Raw genomic sequence first — 20,657 nt, 5'->3', positions numbered from 1 at the left:
TAGCAGGTTAAAATAAGAGTCAACTGCTTTTTCACAGTTTTCGGGAATGAGTTAGGTTGTTCTGCTTTAGCATCTCTCATGCGTTTGCAGTAAAGACACCAGCCTGGACTGTAGTCATTTAAATTCTTCATTGGAGTTGGAGAATCTGCTTCCAAGATGGTTGTTAGCAGGAGGCTTCAGTTGTTTGCTGTGTGGACCCCTCCATAGTGCTGCTTGGGTATCCTCACAAAATGGCAACCAGCCTCCCCTAGAGTGGATGATCCAAGAGAGAGAGCAAGGAGGAAATGGTCATGGAAGTCTCACACCATCTCTTCTGTTATACTCTATTAATTAAGCCCATACTCAGGGAGGGAATTAAGCTCCACCTCTTAAGGAAAGATATATTGAAGAGTTTGTGAACCTATTTTAGAACTACCATAAACCTTATTCATTATGCAAGAGAAAGTGATTTTGGAAGAAATGATAAGCTGACCAGACGTAGTTTACATCGATCACCCTAGTGGTGATATGCAGCATGGATTTGAGAAAGACAAGACTGAAGGCAGGTAGACAGATAGGGAGAATCCTGAAATAAACCAGAGAGGGATCAAACAAGTCTAAGTCAGGGTACTGGGCTGTAACAAGAGAGGGAAAAATGGATTTGAAAAATGGTAAGGAAACAGATTGTGTTATGAGAAAAAGAAAAGAATTCAAAACTTAAATGTCCTATATTAGACTTCAATGTCTGAGTAGAGTGATGGCTGCCAATCAAGACAGAAAATCCATGAGATAGGGATCCCTGGGTGGCGCAGCGGTTTGGCGCCTGCCTTTGGCCCAGGGCGCGATCCTGGAGACCCGGGATCGAATCCCACATCAGGCTCCCGGTGCATGGAGCCTGCTTCTCCCTCTGCCTGTGTCTCTGCCTCTCTCTCTCTCTGTGTGACTATCATAAATAAATTAAAAAAAAAAAAAAAAAAAAGAAAATCCATGAGATAAAGCAGATTGAGGAACAAGAGCAAGTTCAACACTGGAGGGAAATTTTGAGTTTGAACTTCAAAGTTTAGTGGGTAGTTGATGTTTTGTTTTGTGTTTTGTTTTGTTTTGGCACTGCAGCATTTATTCTTGCCTTATTTTGAGAACGACCTCCTTTTTTGAGGATGATCCTACACTCACTACTCTGCTTAAACAGGGCTATACCCAGTGGTGTGCTGATAAACCAGCTCTCCAAAATAAATAAACATATAAAGCCCTAAGTTGTGGTGTGAATACTCTCACCTCTTTCAATTTAATGCCACCAACAGTTTAACAACCAGCTCAGAAAATGACTGAAGTGTTGTAATCAACTGGCTCCGGTATGCGGGGGCTATGTCCTTGGCTTAGTAATGAATCACATGACCCAGACCTAACCCAGTCAGCACGTTGAATTCCTTCCTATCATGGTCTTTGACACAGAAATGAACATTTCAGCCAGTCAGAGCCAATGAGGTGCAATGGGACTCTTGGCATCCTGGAAAAAGGCTTTTTACTTTCCCTTGATACGTGCAATTAAAAGATGTTGCAACTGCACTATTGCACCATGGGAAGTTGTGACACCACATACTGGAGCCAACTCTGTACAAAGCAGAACTGAGAGCTGAAAGGAAAGCAAATCTAGATGACATTTGAGCATAAATCTAGTTGTCACTAAAACTACCTCTACTTAAAGACATCAGTTAAGGGAACCAATAAATTCTCTTTTACATTTTCTTCTATTCTTCTAATTTTTCATTTTTATTTATTTTTTTTACTGTAAGTAAATTTTATTTTGTCTTTCTTGTACATTAAGAGAAATCTCAACCAATAGACTGCATGACACCCAGATACTTGGTTGTATAAATGTGAAGCTCAGTGGATGAGTTCAGGTTTGATAGAATTCAGAGAACATTTAATCTGTGAGAAGGAACAAGTTCATCAAGAACCATTCTGATAACGATAATTTTCTTAAAATTCTATAAAATCAGAGCTATTAAGTGAGCAACAGTAGAGATAATCTAATCTAACTCTTTCATTTAAAAATGACCTATCAGATAAAGGCCTAGTATCCAAGATCTATAAAGAACGTATTAACCTCAACAGCAAAGAAACAAACAATCCAATCATGAAATGGGCCAAAGACATGAACAGAAAACCCAGAGGAAGACATACACATGGCCAACAAGCACATGAGAAAATGCTCCATATCACTTGCCATCAGGAAAATACAAATCAAAACCACAATGAGATACCACCTCACACCAGTGAGAATGGTGAAAATTAACAAGGCAGGAAACCACAAATGTTGGAGAGGATGCAGAGAAAAGGGAACCCTCTTGCACTGTTGGTGGGAATGTGAACTGGTGCAGCCACTCTGGAAAACTGTGTGGAGGTTCCTCAAATAGTTAAAAATAGACCTGCCCTACGACCCAGCAATTGCACTGCTGGGGATTTACCCCAAAGATACAGATGCAGTGAAACGCCGGGACACCTGCACCCTTATGTTTCTAGCAGCAATGTCCACAATAGCCAAACTGTGGAAGGAGCTTTGGTGTCCATCGAAAGATGAATGGATAAAGAAGATGTGGTTTATGTATACAATGGAATATTACTCAGCTATTAGAAATGACAAATACCCACCATTTGCTTCAACGTGGATGGAACTGGAGGGTATTATGCTGAGTGAAGTGAGTCAATCAGAGAAGGACAAACATTGTATGTTCTCATTCATTTGGGGAATATAAATAATAGTGAAAGGGAATAAAGGGGAAAGGAGAGAAAATGAGTGGGAAATATCAGAGAGGGAGACAGAACATGAGAGACTCCTAACTCTGGGAAACGAACAAGGGGTGGTGGAAAGGGAGGTGGGCGGGGGGTGGGGTGAGTGGGTGACAGGCACTGAGGGGGGCACTTGATGGGATGAGCACTGGGTGTTATGCTAGATGTTGGCAAATTGAACTCCAATAAAAACTTTTTTAAATAAAATAAAAATTATGAAATTTATGTCCCTAGAAGTTTCGATACTTTGTCCAAGGTTACTTTATGGCACAACCAGAATTAAAAGCCTGACTCCGTGGGCACCTGGGTGGTTCAGTGGTTGAGTGTCTACCTTTGGCTCAGGCCCTGATTGTGGGGTCCTGGGATTGAGTCCCACATCAGTCTCCCCACAGGGATCCTGCTTCTCCCTCTGCCTATATCTCTACCTCTCTCTCTGTCTCTCATGAATAAATAAATAAAATCTTTTCTAAAAATACCACAGAAACCCTGACTCCCTGACTCATATGTTTCCCTTTTCCAAATTAATGCAAATTCTGGGTGAGTCGGATCTAATTTAATTCAACAAATCTATATATTGTTTCATATTATGAATAATGAAATATGTAACACTTTCCAGCTTAATAGGTAGCACTTTACTATTTCAAAGCACTTTCTATAATCTAATCTTCTTGCCAATCCTGTAAAGTACGTGGGACAAATATTTTAAAGATTTAAAAAAAGTGGCATGCTGGAATGATTTTTCCATGATCAAATAGCCAGTAAAGAGTAAAACATACTAGACTATAGGACACATGATTCCTCCCTCCAGTGCTCTTATATCTGCCTCTTTTTAAACTTATAATGTTTCATTGCAAGTGCTTAAGGTATAAAATAGATAGCACAATTGCCCAGGATTTGAAATGACTTCTCATAAACTTCAGAAACACACATTCTAAGATGTTTGCTCTTGGCACTATTTCTGTAAGTCTTCAGGCAGCTAACACTCAATCTGCTTAGTAGTCAAGGTGTCAGCATAGGTGGTTTCACAGAAGTATGAATTTCCAGGGCTACCATAACAAGCACCACAGACTTACTGCATTGCAACAATGGAAATTTATTCTCTCACAGTTCTGGAGAGCAGAAGTCTACAACCAGGGTCATATTCCCTACAAAGGCTCAAGGGAAAATCTGTTCCATGTCTCTTTCAGCTTCCAATCGTTGCTAGCTTCCTTGGATTGTGGTCACATCACACCAATCTCTGCCCTCATCTTCATGTATATCTCTCATTGTGTCTGTCCTCTGTCAGTCTCTTATAAGAACATTTGGCAATGGACTTAGGGCCCACTCAGAGAATTCAGGATGATCTCCTCATCTCAAATTCCTTAACTTAATCACACCTGCAAAGGCCCTTTTTCCAAATAAGGTAATGTTCACAGGTTCTGGGGATAAGGGTATGGATATTTTCTTTTGGGAGGGTCACCATTCAGACCACATGGAAGACAAAGGAAAAACTGTTATATATATAAAACAGTTTTTTTTTTTTTAGAAGTTATTTATCCAAAGGGCAGAAGCTTTACAAGTGGAGTGAATCAAAGATCTGCACCACCAGTGATGACAAAGCATTCCTTTCCAGAGCTGGTCTTGAGCTCATTTACAAATTTTGAAAAAATCCAAGTGGTCTGTCTTACATTCTCTGAAAAGATGCCCTGCCATCATCTTTATCAGCTAGCTGTGGGTGATGGGCTAGAGGGTGAAAATGTATTCAACAACTAGTGACTTGCCTACATGCTTGGGCATGTGCTTTATTTATACGACTCCCTCTGCCAGAGTCCACTTCATGCCAAGAGGCAAACTTGAAAAGCCACTGTTGAAACAAGAGCTCCTGTTTATTTCTGACCAACATAGAAAGTTCTCTGCATCACTCACTCTCATGGAGAGTCAGCCACTAAACTAGCTGTGCCCCTCCTGCTGTCCTTTAAACAAAGATTGATATGTGTTCATTTCCAACTCCAGAGCTCTGTCTGTGAGGTGTCACAATCTATAGAATGCACTGTTATTGACTGTATGAGATAGTTTTTCAGAGACTAGTAATACCTCTACACTATGCTTGTTCTTCCATGGGAAAGATACCCTCTTGTCCATGCTCTTGGGAAGGAAAAAAAGAGAAGGAAAATAATATTGAGCATGATGGATATGTTCAATAAACCCCAGATCCACTCCCCATCCTTCTCCACTCTGCTCCACAGTTTACCTCCTGTGACCTTGGTGGACTCCTTTACCAAATGGCTTCAAGTTGCTTGACCAATAGAGGGCCCTGGAGAAAGCAGAGGGAGAAAAGAAGGAATGGAGGGAAGCTTCAAGATTCATCTTCCATCCCCCCACCCCTCCAGGGCCACCACCACTGCCACCACTACCCAGGTTGCTATAGGAAGGCAACATCTCTCCATAGGTCTCAGTACCTCTCTGATAGCTCTCTCTGTACACAATCTTCTCCAGGTCCCAGGAAACACTGCTCCTACTCAGACCTTCAGGCCTGAAGGTGGTAGCCCCAGAGTTTTACACTATCTTTTGTGGTTTTCTTAACACCTCTCATATACATTTAAAAAAATATATTTCTATTACACTGTTCCTCAAACTTTCTTAATTTGAATGGATCATCTGTTTCCTAAAGGGACTCAGACTAATGAAGACCAATCCGTTCAAGATCTTTGCTAGATGCCCCGTCATTTCAGTGATCATAATAGTTCCATAGGGTAGGCTGTCTTAACCACATATGATTAGATGAGGAAACTGTAGCTTATACGGGTGATAGAACTTGCCTGAGGAGACACAGCTAGCAAGTGAGAAATTAGGATTTAAACCCAGAATCATCCAACTTCAAAGCCCTTGGATTTTCAACTATTTCTTCCCAACACTAAGAAAAATCTTAAAGATGCCTAGAGAAACAGGGAGATCTCAGGCACAAAGATGCCAGAATGGCTTAAATGGTTTATTCAAAGTTAAACTATAAAGCCATACTGAGGCCCCAATTCTCCCTACTACTGCATGCAGGAAGAAAAAGAAAAAGAAAAAGAAAAAATATCTACCCAACAGCCACAATAATTGGAATGTAATTTACATCTTTACTATATTATTCTAGAAGGTCAAGAGTATATACATTTATAATGCAGAGCCAAACTTCCAAAAAGCCTTTCTTTCCTTCATCACTCTCTCTCTGTATCTCATCTGTGGCAGCTACCCACAAAACCTTTTCCAACTCACCTCCAAGCTCTCAAGATCTCTCTCAAGAGGCTGTCTGTCTTCTAGTTCCCTCATCCTTTCTGGATTTCTTTTTGTCCCCTCCTGCCAATAACTCTCTGCCTTTTTCAGTGAAAATTCTTCTTATATTTTTCAGGCTTTTCCAGACTTCCTTTTGGCATTTTTTTTCCCAATTAGCACAACTAAAGAGCTAGATTGATAGGTACCAAAGCAATACACGCATCTTCTGGGGATAGTGGGAGTCTCGTTAATATTTTAAAATATTTTTTTTCTACCACATAATATAGAGTTATTCAGTTTTCAAGGAGAAAAGATTTTGGTACCTCACATGAAATCTATACTAAGGATGAAATATAAATTATAAGTACCTCGAACAAGGGAAGGGTAGAGGGAGAGTGGGAAGGGAATATTTAATTCATATCATATCATGCTCATTTCTGCAACTTTCTAATCAGTTATATGAGGTACAATTATTTGTTTCAATTCAATTGTTTGGAACTCTACATTTTATTTGAGAAACAGCATTATAGGCTATATTTTTATCCATTATAAATTATGTTTACACATAAGATGTAATTATTAATTAAGAATGATGGGGATTAAAAAGTACATTTATCATGGGGCACCTGGGTGGTTAACATCTGACTCTTGATTTTGGCTCAGGTCATGATCTCAGGGTCATGAGATCAAGCCCCAGTCAGGTTCTGCGCTAGGCAAGGAGTCTGCTTAAGATTCTCTCTCTCTCCTTCTCCCCCTGCTTCTCCACTCCAAGCTCTCTCTCAGAAAAAGTACACTTATCATGATCACACTGAGTAATGGATAGAATTGTTGAATCACTATATTGTACACCTGAAACTAATATAATACCATATGTTAGCTACACTGGAATTAAACGAAAACACCTAAGAAGAAGTAAACAACAAAAAAGAATGGTATCTGTTTTCCTATCAATGAATTCACCATTTCTTCTACATTCTGTTCTCTAACAAGGCAACCACACAGCCATCCCAACAGCACCTCCAAAACAACCTCTACCTTCTGGGAAGTGATTATAAGGACCACTGCCCTTCACAGCTTTTTAAAAAGACCTTAATTGGTGGTGACTCAGTAAAAGTTAGAATAAATCTGCAGTCAGCCAAGCTATTTGCTGTAGGCTTTGTAAAATAACATTTATGGGTTGAAAGTGGTTCATCTGGAAGTATTCCCTTTGGCAAGGCAAAATGGAGAGAAGAAAAGAGATTGATTAGCTCTGGGATTTAAAAGGCAGACCCTCAGAGGAGCATTAGACAATAAGCTAATTCATCCTGAATCTACCTATAGTTCATAAGGATCACAAGATCTTCATTTTTGTGGCTCCAATAAAGGCATCAACCAAAACGGAGAAGTACTATTCCTTTTCTTGGACCCTGTAGGGTAGGAAGTAGGGAAGGCAAGAAAATGATCATTTGCTGAACCCCGGGCCATGTATTACTATTAAGTTAAATTAATAACTTACCCTAATTCACAAAAGCAGAAAATACAAAAGCCAGGATTTGAAGAATGTTTGTATGTTTGTCTGGCCCCTCCACCTTCACTGTCTTATTAAATTGTAATGTCTATGGGAACAAGTAGCTTTGTCAGTCTGTTGTTGGATTCCCAGAGCCTGATCTAAAAGGAGTTCAATGAAAATATGCTGAATAAATGAGCAAATGAGCGAGTTCTCTGACTTCAAAGCCCAGGGCTATTCTACTCTACTTTATTTGTGGATAGAAAAACAAAACTCAAACAGCAGTTCCTTTTAGGTTTTGAGATGTTTCCTTGGCAGTGTACTGGTATCAGGATAGAGTTTCTTCCTTTGCAAACCAAACCTCCCCCCATATAAGTTATCATTAAGACTCCAAAGTGCCATCAAACTGGAAATTAGAAACCAATTCCCATTAGCAAACAAACACATTACCCTTAATGATGATGTGACCACTTAACTTCGACCCCCAGAGTTAACTTGGGAGCAAATTGGAAACCATAAAGAAAGTTTAGCAGAAACAATTACATTATAATGAAAATTTCCCATGTATGCCTCACGCTGTTTTAGGTTTACTTTGGCTATGTTTGCAGCCAAATCCCAGTCAATCAACCAATTGTTCACCTTACACTACACCAAAAGAGTGGTTTGTCTGATTTTTTTTTTTTTTTTTTGTCATTGAATTGATGAATTGCTTTGGCATCAGGTAACCAGCTTTTATCTTGGGAAATAATCATCTTCTACTGGGAGAGCTATTCAGCAGTGTGGTAGTGCTTTATCACAAGCCGTGCATAAGTGGTGCTGTTTGCAATTTGATAAATGTGCACAGAGGCTCAGAGGTCCCCAAACACAAGTCTGATATGTAAACACAATCAAATCATGCTATTAACCAAGGGAACAGATTTTGATTGCTCATCCTTCTTTGTCTTTTTCAACTCCTTGGCAAAATTTCCTCATACCTCATTCTGCACAAGCAAAGTGAGGAGCATTTTGCAGCCTTGGGTGGCACTCGAATGGGTGCCAAATATCTTCCACCTGTTATAAACTGGATTTTTAAAAAGATTTTATTTATTTATGTATTTATGTATGTATGTATGTATGTATGTATGTATGTATGTATTTATTTATTTATTTATGTATTATTTGACAGATAGAGAACACAGCAGGGGGAGCGGGAGAGGAAGAAGCAGACTCCCGGCTGATCAGGGAGCTCAGTCCCAGGAACCTGGGACCATGACCTGACCTGAAGGCAGACACTTAACTAAGTCACCCAGGTGCCCCATAAACTGAATTTTTGCCTGGTGAAAACCACACTGAAACAAACAATTTCATGAGAAACTGGAGCACTCTCAAACGCTTTTATGCTCCTTTCAAAATACTGGGGAGTACCTAAGGAATGCAAAAGCATAACTCATTCTTTCAAGCTGTCTCTACCAAAGCCATGGGAATCAGATCTTTAGGTTAGGAGGGAAATGCCATACAACGTTCACATACACCAATCTGCTCTCTAGATAACTAGAGACTAAAGCTAACTATTTAAGTTGATCCTTGCCAACAGTTGGGCAGTAGATATTATTACCATCATTTAAAGATTATTAAAGAAAAGCAGAAAAATGAAGCAATTTTCTACATGCTCTATGTTGGGTATGTGGCCAGGACTGGAACCCAGTTCCACCTCTGAGTCTTAACTACTATACTGCACCTCCTCTTCTCTATAATGTTTCTGCCAATCTAGGCTTGAATTCCTTGTTTGATCATAAACTCAGCCCACTGAACCTCAGACATCTCTATTTGAGTTGTCTGCTCTGTAGTGAATTAAAAGTTGTCTTTCTGTTAATTCCTAGCTGCTGATCCTAGCTCTGGCCTGGGGCCTTCCTGAGTAAGTGTAATCCCTCTTCCCAGTGACAGGCTTTTGAATATTTAAAGCTGGGAGTCCTGTCACCTGAAGCCTTCTTTCTTTTGGGTAAATATTCCCAGATCCCTCAGCCCACCTCTCAGATAATACAGTTTTACTTTCTTGATTGCTTTCTATTTTATGTGTTCCTCTTAAAATGTGACCTAAAAGATTCAGCTGCCATCTGGCCTCACCTAGAAGACCAGAAATCTCACCATCCTCAATCCATTAATGCAGCAAAGATTAAATTAAAATTTCTACACTCTGCACCCAACCCCATGTTTTGAAACCTACACCTGATGGGCACCCAGCCGTGCTTCAAATTCCCCCCCCAACCTTCACATGCAATGCCAAATCTCTAACAATGCTCTCCTAGAAAAAAAATGCTAAGTAAATCCCATATGAAATTAATCAGAGCATCTGATGGGACTCTATATTATGAAACTTAATCTACTTAAATGTACTGCCTCTCTCCCCAAAGCCTCATGGCCAAGGCTACCCTATCTCTAAGGAGTTCATAAATCCTTAAGTGCCTGCCACAAACCCAGTCAGTCTTCCAGGAAAGTGGTCCCAAGTGGCTTTCCTTGCCAGAGTTGTCATTACTGTTAATAAGGTACAGACACCTGTCACCCTTGCCATTGTTGACGAGATCATCCATGGAGGGGTGCTTGAGCTCAAACGGCTATATGGCCTGGTTACCTCTGAAGTGGCTCTTGTGAACGACAGCAAAAAGGACATGTTCCTTATCAAATGGTGCCACAACAACCTCGTTATATATTTTCTTTAGAAAATACATAATCTCCAAGTTCATATGTGTGAGAAATGTTTGTTTTAATTTCGGAACTTTATTTCTATTGCTGGTTCCCTCTTTACTGGAGGTTTAATATTAAGGTTTTGGTGGGTCCCTCTCCTTTGGAAGGGGTTACCTGTAATTTGGGGGAAGTTTATGGAGTACACAGACATTGTTGGGGTGAGGGTACTAGGTTCAGGTTGTTAACCACACAGGCATCTCCCTTGGTCTCCAAGCACTGATTCATTCGCCTTTGGGGTATGTCAGCCCCATTCTCCACCATAGTCTTTCTCCTGGCTAACTTCCTAAGCACTTGGGGTTGTTCTGTGTACCTGTGCCACACAGGCCACAGGAACTCAATAGAGCTGTTCATACCTCTTTCCTTATTCATATTCTCCCCCAAAGATCTGGGATAGTCTGTTCCACACATGCCCAGATACCCTTGGAATAAGGACAGTTTCAAAATACAAAAATCAAGGAAAGATTCTGTTTCTCCTTCTGATGTACCATCATTTTCTTGAAACAATAAGCTCAGCTCCTCCTTTCTGTTGCCTAAATAGCAGAAAGAAATACTGTCAGAAAAGTTTTTTTATTTAATCAAGGTTTTTTAAAATTAAATTTAATTTGCTATTGCAAAAAAAAAAAAAAAAAAAGTTTCCCGCAAGTATAAATTGAAGGCACATAAGAAGTTGGGAAGACCACTCAAACTCAGTGGTTACCCCAAGTGAAACTAGAGGAAATATCCTGGTTACTATTATGATCCTCATTTCATAGGTGATCAAACTGAGACATGCTCAAATTCACATACTTACTAAATAGTAGAACCAGGATATGAACTCAAAAAATGCCATCCTAGAGCAGTGCTTTTAACTACTTTTGTGGCAAGAAAAAACTTCAGGAAGAAAAGCCATAATGGAGGGCCATAGTGAGCTAATTGTTACGAAGGAACAATTAAAGTGTGTAGGGCCACAAGAGTGTAAAATGACAGGGGAGGGAGAATAGCAGGTCTCTGATCTAATTTAAAGCCTAAGAATAGATCTCTCTGAAGAAGTGACATTTGATCTGAGAGCTGAAAGGTGGTATAAAAGCTAATTACTCACCAGGAAGCAAGAATAGCACATGCAAAGGCCCTGAGGCAACACCGATCACAGTCATCTGTGAAAGAAATCTAAAATGCCTGATGTAGAGAGAGTATGAGGGAGATTGGTGAATGATGAGGCTAGAAATGGAAGCAGAAGCCACCTCTGATAAGTCTAGCAAACTGCATTATTGATCATTACTGGAAACAGCCATCCCACAGAAGAGCCTCAAGTTCTGAACACATATCACCTCCCAAGCATCAGTCATTGTAGGTAAAACAATTTGGTAATAAAATACAGACACCTGTCACCCTTGCCACTGCTGATGAGATCATCCAGGGAGGGGTTTGAAACGTAATTTCAAACTCACAAGATATAGAAAAGGTTTGGCTCAACTTGGCCTAAGTATCCCCCCATTATCCAGTCAGTAGGAGGTACAGAGGCATATGGTGGCCGTGTCCACCAGTGTGAAGAAGAAGGTGAGGTCCACAACAAACAAATGCACATATCAGACTAGATTCCTGCCTTGACCAGCACCTCTGAAATAACAGGATTCCTAGACAAACTTAGGTTTACCTTGCCAGTAGGCTTTATGGTAAAGATAAAATGGGGCTTTAACAAAAGCTTGGCGTTCATTCAGAAAACATTAGCTCCAGCAAGTCACTGCACACAGCAGAAGTCATGTGATCAGTCTCTCAGCAGGCATCCAATTTGGATGCTCTGCCATTAAGGTTTCTCCAGGAATCTCAGGCTCTGCTTCTTCTATTATTATGACTTAACTCACTTTATGTCTTCTGTTCCAATTCCCCAAAAGCAAGGACCTGGCTGGGATGGACGGTCCCCTCCTAGTATATGGCTGGCATCCCTACTGGAAAGGAAGCTTCCCACCTATCATTGCATTTCCAGGGATTACCTAAAGGACGCTGCCATCACTCCAGTGCCAATTTCTTAACCAATCAGCTTAAGGAAACACAGTGCTGTGCATGAAGTACTAAACATTTGCATAAGGTGATGATTGCAACAAAGAGGCTGGAACCAGCCACACATATGTTCAGTTTGATTTGCACAATACTGGCTCCCAGAAGTATTTTTTTTAATCATCTTTATTTTTTATTTATTTTTCTTTTATTTTTGAGGTGAGGGCAGAGGGACAAGGGGAGAGAAAAATCTTAACCAGGCTCCATGCCCAGCACATAGCCTGATACAGGGCTCGATCTCAGGACCCTGAGATCACGACCTGAGCCCAAGGCAGATGTTTCATGAACTGAGTCAGTCACCCAGGCACCCACTACCTTTTGTTGTTGTTGTTGTTGTTGTTAATATAATGTCCAACTAACATTTTAGAATAAGATTTCATGTGAAAACTGAGATTTCTAGTTCTCTTTAAAAATTTTGGAATATGAGAAAACACTAGCCACAGTCAATGGATTCTGTAATTCATTTAGTAATGAATGTAATGACTGAAATGATTCAGTAATGACTGACCCATTTAAAAGGCCCCTGTGGGCGGCCCAGGTGGCTCAGGGGTTCAGCACCGCCTTCAGCCCAGGGCGTGATCCTGGAGACCCAGGATCGAGTCCCACGTCAGGCTCTCTGCATGGAGCCTGCTTCTCCCTCTGCCTGTGTCTCTGCCTCTCCCTCTCTCTCTCTCTCTGTCTCTCATGAATAAATAAAATCTTAAAAATAAATAAATAAATAAATAAATAAATAAATAAATAAATAAATAAAATAAAATAAAATAAAAGGGCCCTGAGTGCTCCAGCTCAGCATAGTTGCAGGATCTCCCCAGTGTCAACTAGCTTCACTCATTCACTTACATGCCTGTCTCCTGCAGATATTCAAGTTGGCAAACACTAAAGTGAGTGATTATGTGCAGTCTCTTTTCCCAAAAAGGAGTTTATAGTGAGGTAGGCATTTAAAAAGTCAGTGACTACAGAATGGTTCAGAAACTATGCCTAGGATAATTCCATTGCTTGTTGTAGCCCCTGAAACCAACTTTGAGGTAGTCTCTGAACACACTTAGCCAGTGTCCCTGCAAGCTACTGCCTTTATGCAAAAGATGCTTTACCATGATAGCCTAACAGGACTTGGCCTGAGCATCTAAAAAGGGGTAAGGATAAAAAAAAATGGCTCCTAGGCATTGGATCAATCCTATCCCACATTTTAGGTCATCCTTCTCTGTCCTAATAATGCTTGTTACAAAACACAGTAATAATAGGCTCTCCTTGCCAACCTGCATGCTCCTTCTGGTTATCAGATAACCCAGAGGGGTGGATGGCTCATGCTGGTAAAATGGGCACTTGTACTCTTTAAACTAGCACATGCATGCTTTGGTCTTGAGACGCTACATCTTGTGGTAAAAACATATTTTACAGGCCAACTGGTGTCCACCTTCCTGCCAACCATATGACCTTGGGCAAGTCACTTAATCTTTCTCAGCCTCAATTTCTTCACCACAAAATGTAGGTAGTACTATGAGCCTCAGTGAATATTCTGAGGAGTAAATGCAATCATAGGTGTACACTTCCTTCTTCACCCATTTGGGCTATAAAATAACTTCAAACCATCTATTTGAATATTTAAATTAATGTAGCCTATCTAATTCCAGCCCTCACCTTGTCATTGTAAGTTTCTTCTTGCCTCTTCCAGGTTTCCCACTCCTCTGCAGGCCTCCCCCAGTCAAAATATTTAGCCCTGGTTTTGCAAAGAGGAGAGCTGTTCAGTGTTACAGGTGGCTGGATAATTTCAATGTTGCTGCAGCTGTCACTGTTTCAGGGTGAATTCCATCTGGCTTCCTTGGCAAATTCACTACCTAAGCGTCCCAGTGAGCCGCCACATGCCTCCAAGTACGCGACCCATGAGCCAGGGAGGGGCCCAGCTCAATGCAGCTGCTGCGGTCAGCATGCTGCCATGGGTGCAGAAATAACCTTTGTGAAGACAGGAGGTCTCTCTCCCTGGAGGTATATGCTGCTAAGGGAGCCCCATCCGCCTATCCCCCCTCTTGCATCAGTTCCCATGTTACAGACTGTTAGGTACCAACTGCTTTTGCTGACACACACTGTCAGCCACTTTACCAAAGCACACCTACAATCCTAGCATGGCCAAGTTAGAACTCAACACCGCACTGTGACAGAACCATTCTCTCTTGTGTTAAGTCCTCCAGGTCTTTAAACCCTCTTCCTGTCCTCAAGCCTGTCTTTTTCAACTGGATGAGTTTGTGTCATCCATAGGAAAAACCGCACAACCATGTAAAGGCCCTGGCCTACAGCCTGGGATGGAGTGGATGCTCCTGTTTGCCTCTTCTTCTGATCACAGCCACCCTGTGCCCCACTTAGTGCTACATGTCTTAAAGTACCAAGTGCCTTACAGACAGGCTAAGCCAAGGGCTATCTGACCACTCACATTTATGTTTTATGGCATTTATTCAGGGGAGTTGTTGCTGTGGTGTCTTGCCCTAACGAAATGATGACAGAGGTGAAGTCAGTATAGCACAGAGGGTGGAGTGGAGGAGTAGTGGTAAACACCATGAAAGTGGGAGACAGATCAACTAAGGCTGAGTCCAACTTTTGCACTTCCCAGGCCCTATGACCTGGGGGAGTCCTTAATCTCCCTATGCCTCAGTTTCCTCATCTGTCAAATGGGACTGTCATGAAGACTGTATAAATGAATATATGTAAAGCCCTTAGAATAGTTCCTAACATCTAAAACATGCTAAATAAGTTATTATTTTTTAAATTTGGTGGATTCTTGCCATCCTCTTCTTTCAAACCCTAACTCTCATAGAGTGTAGAAATTTGCGTTGAGAAGTACTAAGGTGGTATCTTTAAAAGTTAGAAGGAGGGAGCTTCTAACTTTCTGTAAAAGAAAAGTTTCAGATTCTGTAACCAGCTGGGAAGACATGGCTCCCCAAAACATATTTAGACATTCTTCATTTTTACTTTCCATCAAAGACATAAATAAGTTGTTCTTTTTAATATTTGTGTATATTTTTAAATGCCTTTGTTGCTTGTTAATCAGAAGAGATGTTTTTATGATTGTTGAAGTTGAATGGACCCCAAATAGTATCATCCTTCTTTCTGACCTAAGGTGAGAATCCATCAAGAGAAAGCCCGAGAAAAATCAGGTAAATGAAGGAAAAAATGCCTGATTTAATACTGATAAAGCTTATGCAGAAATGTTAGGTATGCAGCTGCACTGCATTTCCTCACTCTAAACCCCAGAACTGGACAGACCCAGTTGCAGGCAACTCTGGTCTACATCAGACCTCCTCCCTCACGACAGGGCCTTTGCTGCTCAGATGACATCATGGCCCAAAGGAGACAAGAAATTGTGCTTTTTTTCCTGGCAAGCAGTTCCCAAAGACAAGAAAGCTATGCAGTGCCCAGTTCCCCTTCCATAATCACCAATAAAATGTCACCCCTCCATCCCCAAGTGGAGTGTCTAAGGAACAAAATAAAAAAAGACACTGATGACTCTCCATGTGGAAACATACTTGGGAAATAATGTTCCTCCTAATGATGACATTTATGTATGACTCCAACCACGGGAGTTCAGCCATATTACTGAAACTTGCTGAATTTCACGACACTTTCAATGACACAAATAGCTTCTAGTGTGCTGCTTGTTTCTGAAGCCATTTCCCCTCCGACTTGGTCAGAGGCTCCTCAGTTTCCACAAACCCTCATGAAGGCCAGTGTTTCCCAAGCCCCTGTCCTTGGCCCTCTTCTGATGCAAGGTAGACTTGTTAGGTAGCCTTAAAACTGTGAGTGGATTCAACTAAGTATTTTTTTTTTAAAGATTGTATCTATTTATTCATGAGAGACACACAGAGAGAGAGAGAGAGCAGAGACACAGGCAGAGGGAGAAGCAGGCCCCATGCAGGCAGCCCAATGCAGGACTCGATCCCGGGACTCCAGGATCACACCCTGGGCCAAAGGCAGGCACTAAAACGCTGAGCCACCCAGGGATCCCCTCAACTAAGTATTTTTATTTCTTGTCCCCAAATTTCTTTCTGCTAGGAGCCAGACTCAAGCAACCTACATCTCAGCAAGTATCTAGTCTTGCCTAACCACTCTGCTCCTCACCATGGGCTGTACCACCATCTGTGCATCTCTAAACCCTAAGACACTGACACACAGTAGACACTCAAAACAAAACAGGATAGAGAGATGATTAAAGAAAGGGTGCACTATGAAAGAGAGAGGGAGAACAAGATAGAGGGATGCAGGGAGGGAAAGAGGAAGAACACTGAAAAAGGAAGCAAGGAAATGTGAAGGACATTGCCTTCATTGGCAATGAAAAGGAGAAACCATATGTATGATATTTACACATGATGCCAGCGTGCAATAGCTTTCATAACTTGGGTCAGTTCCATGAACTATCTGATCTTCTATTTTCTTGTTTATAAAAAGGGGATTATTTGGGGGCGGGGGGTGCCTGGGTGACTCAGTCAGTTAAGCGTTCACCTTCAGCTTGGGTCATGATCCCAGGGTCCTGGGATCCAGCCCTGTGCCAGGTTCCCTGCTTAGCAGGGAGCCTGCTTCTCTTTCTCCCTCTCCCTTTACCCCTCTCCCCCCACTCATGCTCTCTCTCTCTAATAAATAAAATCTTTAAAAAAATAAAAAATACAAATGGGATTATTTGATACAATATTTTTTTCAGTGTATTGGTTTGAGAATGAATCAAGCTAATGTCTATGTCTAGTACATGCAATAAACATTCAATGAATGTTAGTTAAGCATAGATGTAAAGTATGTATTTTAAATCATCAAGGTTTTGCCAACTGATTAAGATTTTTACAGGCTCCATTGGACTTCGCCTCAGTCTTAAAACCCTGAAATTAACTATGATACACGGATTAGATCCACAACAGCCACCATACAGAAGTATTTTACTTAGGAATTTCTATAAAACGGCATCAAATATATGTCTGGGCTGGCTTCAATCTCTCTTCAAGTGCTGGGGCACTAGTGCACTCCCTGCTACAACTATAGGGTCAGCTGAATAGTGGAGCAGCTCAATGCTTATCTGAAATCTTCACAATTATAAAAGGAGACATATAGTCTTAAATAGCTTCTGAAAACAGCAGCACAACAGCGGATGATTGAGTTTGCCTCAAAATAGCTGCCCAAACAATTTCCCTTTTAGGGTTCAAAAAAAAAAAAATAACTTCCTGACCTGAATTCCTCATTAAAATTCTTTGCAATTGAATGAGTTCCAGAACCTCTTCCATTACTGTGAGTCTTGGATGCCAAGCCCTGGAATTTGGCTTGGAGAGAGGAAAGGATACAACTAGAATGGAGCATCCAGGCTCCGGCATTGGCCTCTTCTGGACTGGAAACTGGCTTAGTGGGGAGCAAGAGGCCCTGAGTAGTGTATTTTACCATCAGAATAGCCAAGGGGTATGTAGCATCTAGGTGGCTCGGTCTGTTAAGGGTCTAACTCTTGATCTCAGTTCAGGCCTTGATCTTGGGGTATTACGTTCAAGCCCCACATTGGGTTCCATGCTGGGTGTGAAGCCTACTTAATAAAATAAACAGAAAACAAAACAAAACAAAACAAAAACAGCTAAGAAGTGCAACTCCCAACAGTCACTTAATTTTTTTTTAAGATTTTATTTATTTATTTGAGAGAGAAAAAATGAGTGAGAGCGTGAGTGGGGCATGGGTGAGGGGAGCAGAGAGAGAAGCACTGAGAAGGAACCTCGATGCAGGGCTTGATCTCAGGACCCTAGAATCATGATCTGAGCTGAAGGCAGCTACTTAACCTATTAAGCCACCCAGGTGCCCCCGAGCAGTCACTTTAAAAAGACTATTAGCTCTTGTAGGACAAGTCTGTCTTACTATTTTGGAATCCTCACTTAGTACCAAGCCTCGTTCCTGACACACCATAGGTGAAAGGGGTTGTTGTCGGATAAAAGCATGAAAGAAAAATTAAATGAAGGAAAATGTGAGGAAAAAAGCAAATGAATAGCTTACTAAATAAATGAATGATAACAGAATTGGAGACTTCAATACAATTGCTTTTCAAAGGGCCTGTTAGAGAAGTGTCTAGACCTTGGGTTTACAAATTTAGGAACTAGATTTATCCACAATGATGAGATGATAAGATGCTCAGGGTTTTAACCCACTTAATCGGATCCATAAATCAGTGATTAGTCAGTGGCAAATTGCTAATTTACTATGAGAAATCTTAACTTTTAACATATAAAAGCGCTTAGCCCAATTTCTGACTCACAGTAGGCATGTAACATTATTTATTGACTATGCATAATATTTAGTCAATTCAACAAATACTTAATGAGTACACAGTATGAGCCAGGCACTGGACTTAGCATGGGGCAAACAGTGAGCCGGTTTCTATCAGTGAGCCAAATCTATCATATGGTGCCATGAGGCAAGCTTCTCTAAGGGGAAGTCTGTATGGGAAACTCCTAAAAATGGAAAACGTTGCTTGTTGCATACAGAATCAGAGAAAACAGCATTTGATGATCTTAATGGATAATTTCGCCTAACTCTGATGAGTTGATATTTACATTTTCCTACTCTTTTTGATCTAGCATATCACTTTAAGAAGAGCTGGCACCAGGTACTTCAATCATGGCTATCATATTTTGTCCTGGATTTACTTTTTTCCTGGGATTTTTTTTTAGCAACAAGCAAGGTAATGTACCTCATCTCACTTTATTAATCTCTGCATCCCCCAAAACATTGCACAGTGCTTGGCATTTACTGGACATTCAGCAGTTTAAGAAAAACTACAAAATAGTGGCCATATATTCAGAGCCAGAGACTTGTACACTCATATATGTGGAGGGATTTATAAGGCTGACACTTGAAATCACAACTGTCATTAGACTGGAAAAAAATCAAGCATTGTTGGGATGCTTGGGTGGCTCAGTTGGTTGAGCATCTGACTCTTGATTTAGGTTCAGGTCATGATCTCAGAGTCCTAGGGTGGAGCCCCATGTTGGGCTACACATTCAGTCGGGAGCCTCTTTGAAAATTTCTCTCCCTTTGCCCTTCCCCTGCCCCTCTCTCTCAAATAAATAAATAAATAAATAAATAAATAAATAAATCTTTTTAAAAATCAGGCACAGAGTTACTGAAACCAGACAGATGCTAAGAGAGACCAGAATGAGTTGTGACTCACAAAGAAATGATATGGTAAATAAGACAATATTGTATATCAAGATCCATTTCTACAAGTATATTAGTTTGCGAGGGCTTCTCTAACAACATACTTCAAATTGGGTGACTTACACAACAGAAAGTTATTGTCTCACAGCTCCAGAGGCTAGAAGTCAAAAATCAAGATGTCAGCAAGGTTGGTTCCTCTGAGGACTATGTGGGTGGGCAGAAATGCCTCTCCCTAACTTCTGTTGGTTTGACAGCAATCTTTGGTATTCCTTGGCTTGTAGAAACATTGCCCAGATCTTTTTCTTCATCTTTACATGATATTCTCCTTGTGTGTCTGTTTCTGGGTTCCAACTTCCCCTTTTTATAAGGATACCAGTCATATTGGATTAGGACCCACCCTAATGATTTCATTTCCACTTGATAAGCTCTGTAAGGATTGATTTTCCAAAATAAGGTCACATTCCAAGGCACTGGGAGGTTGGGACTTCAAGATAACTTTTTTCAGATGATACAATTCATTCAACCCATAACAATGTGTTGGTCGTTCGTGGAAGATTTCTGCACAAGGACTCAAGAAAATATAAACAGTGAGAAATTCTAAGGAGTTGGACTATGAGATCAGAGGACTTTTAGTTTTTGCTTTCTGTCTTTCCATACTATTTGAAAAGGTAGCCATGAGCATATAATCTCTTCCTGATTAAAAAAAAAGTACTATCATAAATGCCTAACTGAGGCTTTCTTCATTCTATTATTGGAAACAGGCCACAAGAATTTAAGAGGAAATATATAGCTGTCGAAGCATTTTTTATGTATTATTATTATTATTATTATTATTGTCAAAGCATTTTATGTTTGAGATAAATACTTTGGGATTTGGGTAAGTGGAAGGAAATCTAGATTCTGTTTCCAATAAACACAGTGCTTTACTAAGCCATATAATTGGGGTTGTGAGTTATCTGGACCTGGACTAGTTTAATCCCATTTTGGACACAATGCCCAGTATGTTTTTGGCCTTCAACCTGGGTAAAAAGCAGTATCTGTGTGTGACCCATTTTTGAGTCACTACGGCTTATTGGCTAATACCAAACAACATCTCTTCTGTTCTTAAAAAGTGGATTAATGTGGAATTTGCTGTCTCTGCTATGATCCCATAAAAGGGCTATGATTACAGAGCCAAGCAAGGCCATCTGAGGCAGAGGCTCACTCCTACTGCATGTACGCTTGGCAGTTTTCTCTGAGCAGCTCCCTG

General features: G+C 40.7%; 1 long non-coding RNA gene across 1 annotated transcript in view; it reads left to right on the top strand.

Moving 5' to 3' along the window:
- Nucleotides 1–20,657, top strand: part of LOC125752319 (uncharacterized) — a 53,978-nt gene that overhangs the window by 12,352 nt on the left and 20,969 nt on the right. The window contains exon 2 of the long non-coding RNA XR_007401529.1: nt 18,829–18,932. This is a non-coding gene — a long non-coding RNA (uncharacterized LOC125752319). The remainder of the gene's footprint in view (nt 1–18,828; nt 18,933–20,657) is intronic.

Source organism: Canis lupus, chromosome 13 (genome assembly GCF_003254725.2).
Source record: "Canis lupus dingo isolate Sandy chromosome 13, ASM325472v2, whole genome shotgun sequence".
NCBI classification, from domain to species: domain Eukaryota; kingdom Metazoa; phylum Chordata; class Mammalia; order Carnivora; family Canidae; genus Canis; species Canis lupus.
The sequence above is the reverse complement of the archived record's forward strand: the minus strand, read 5'-3'. Positions and strand labels throughout refer to the sequence as shown.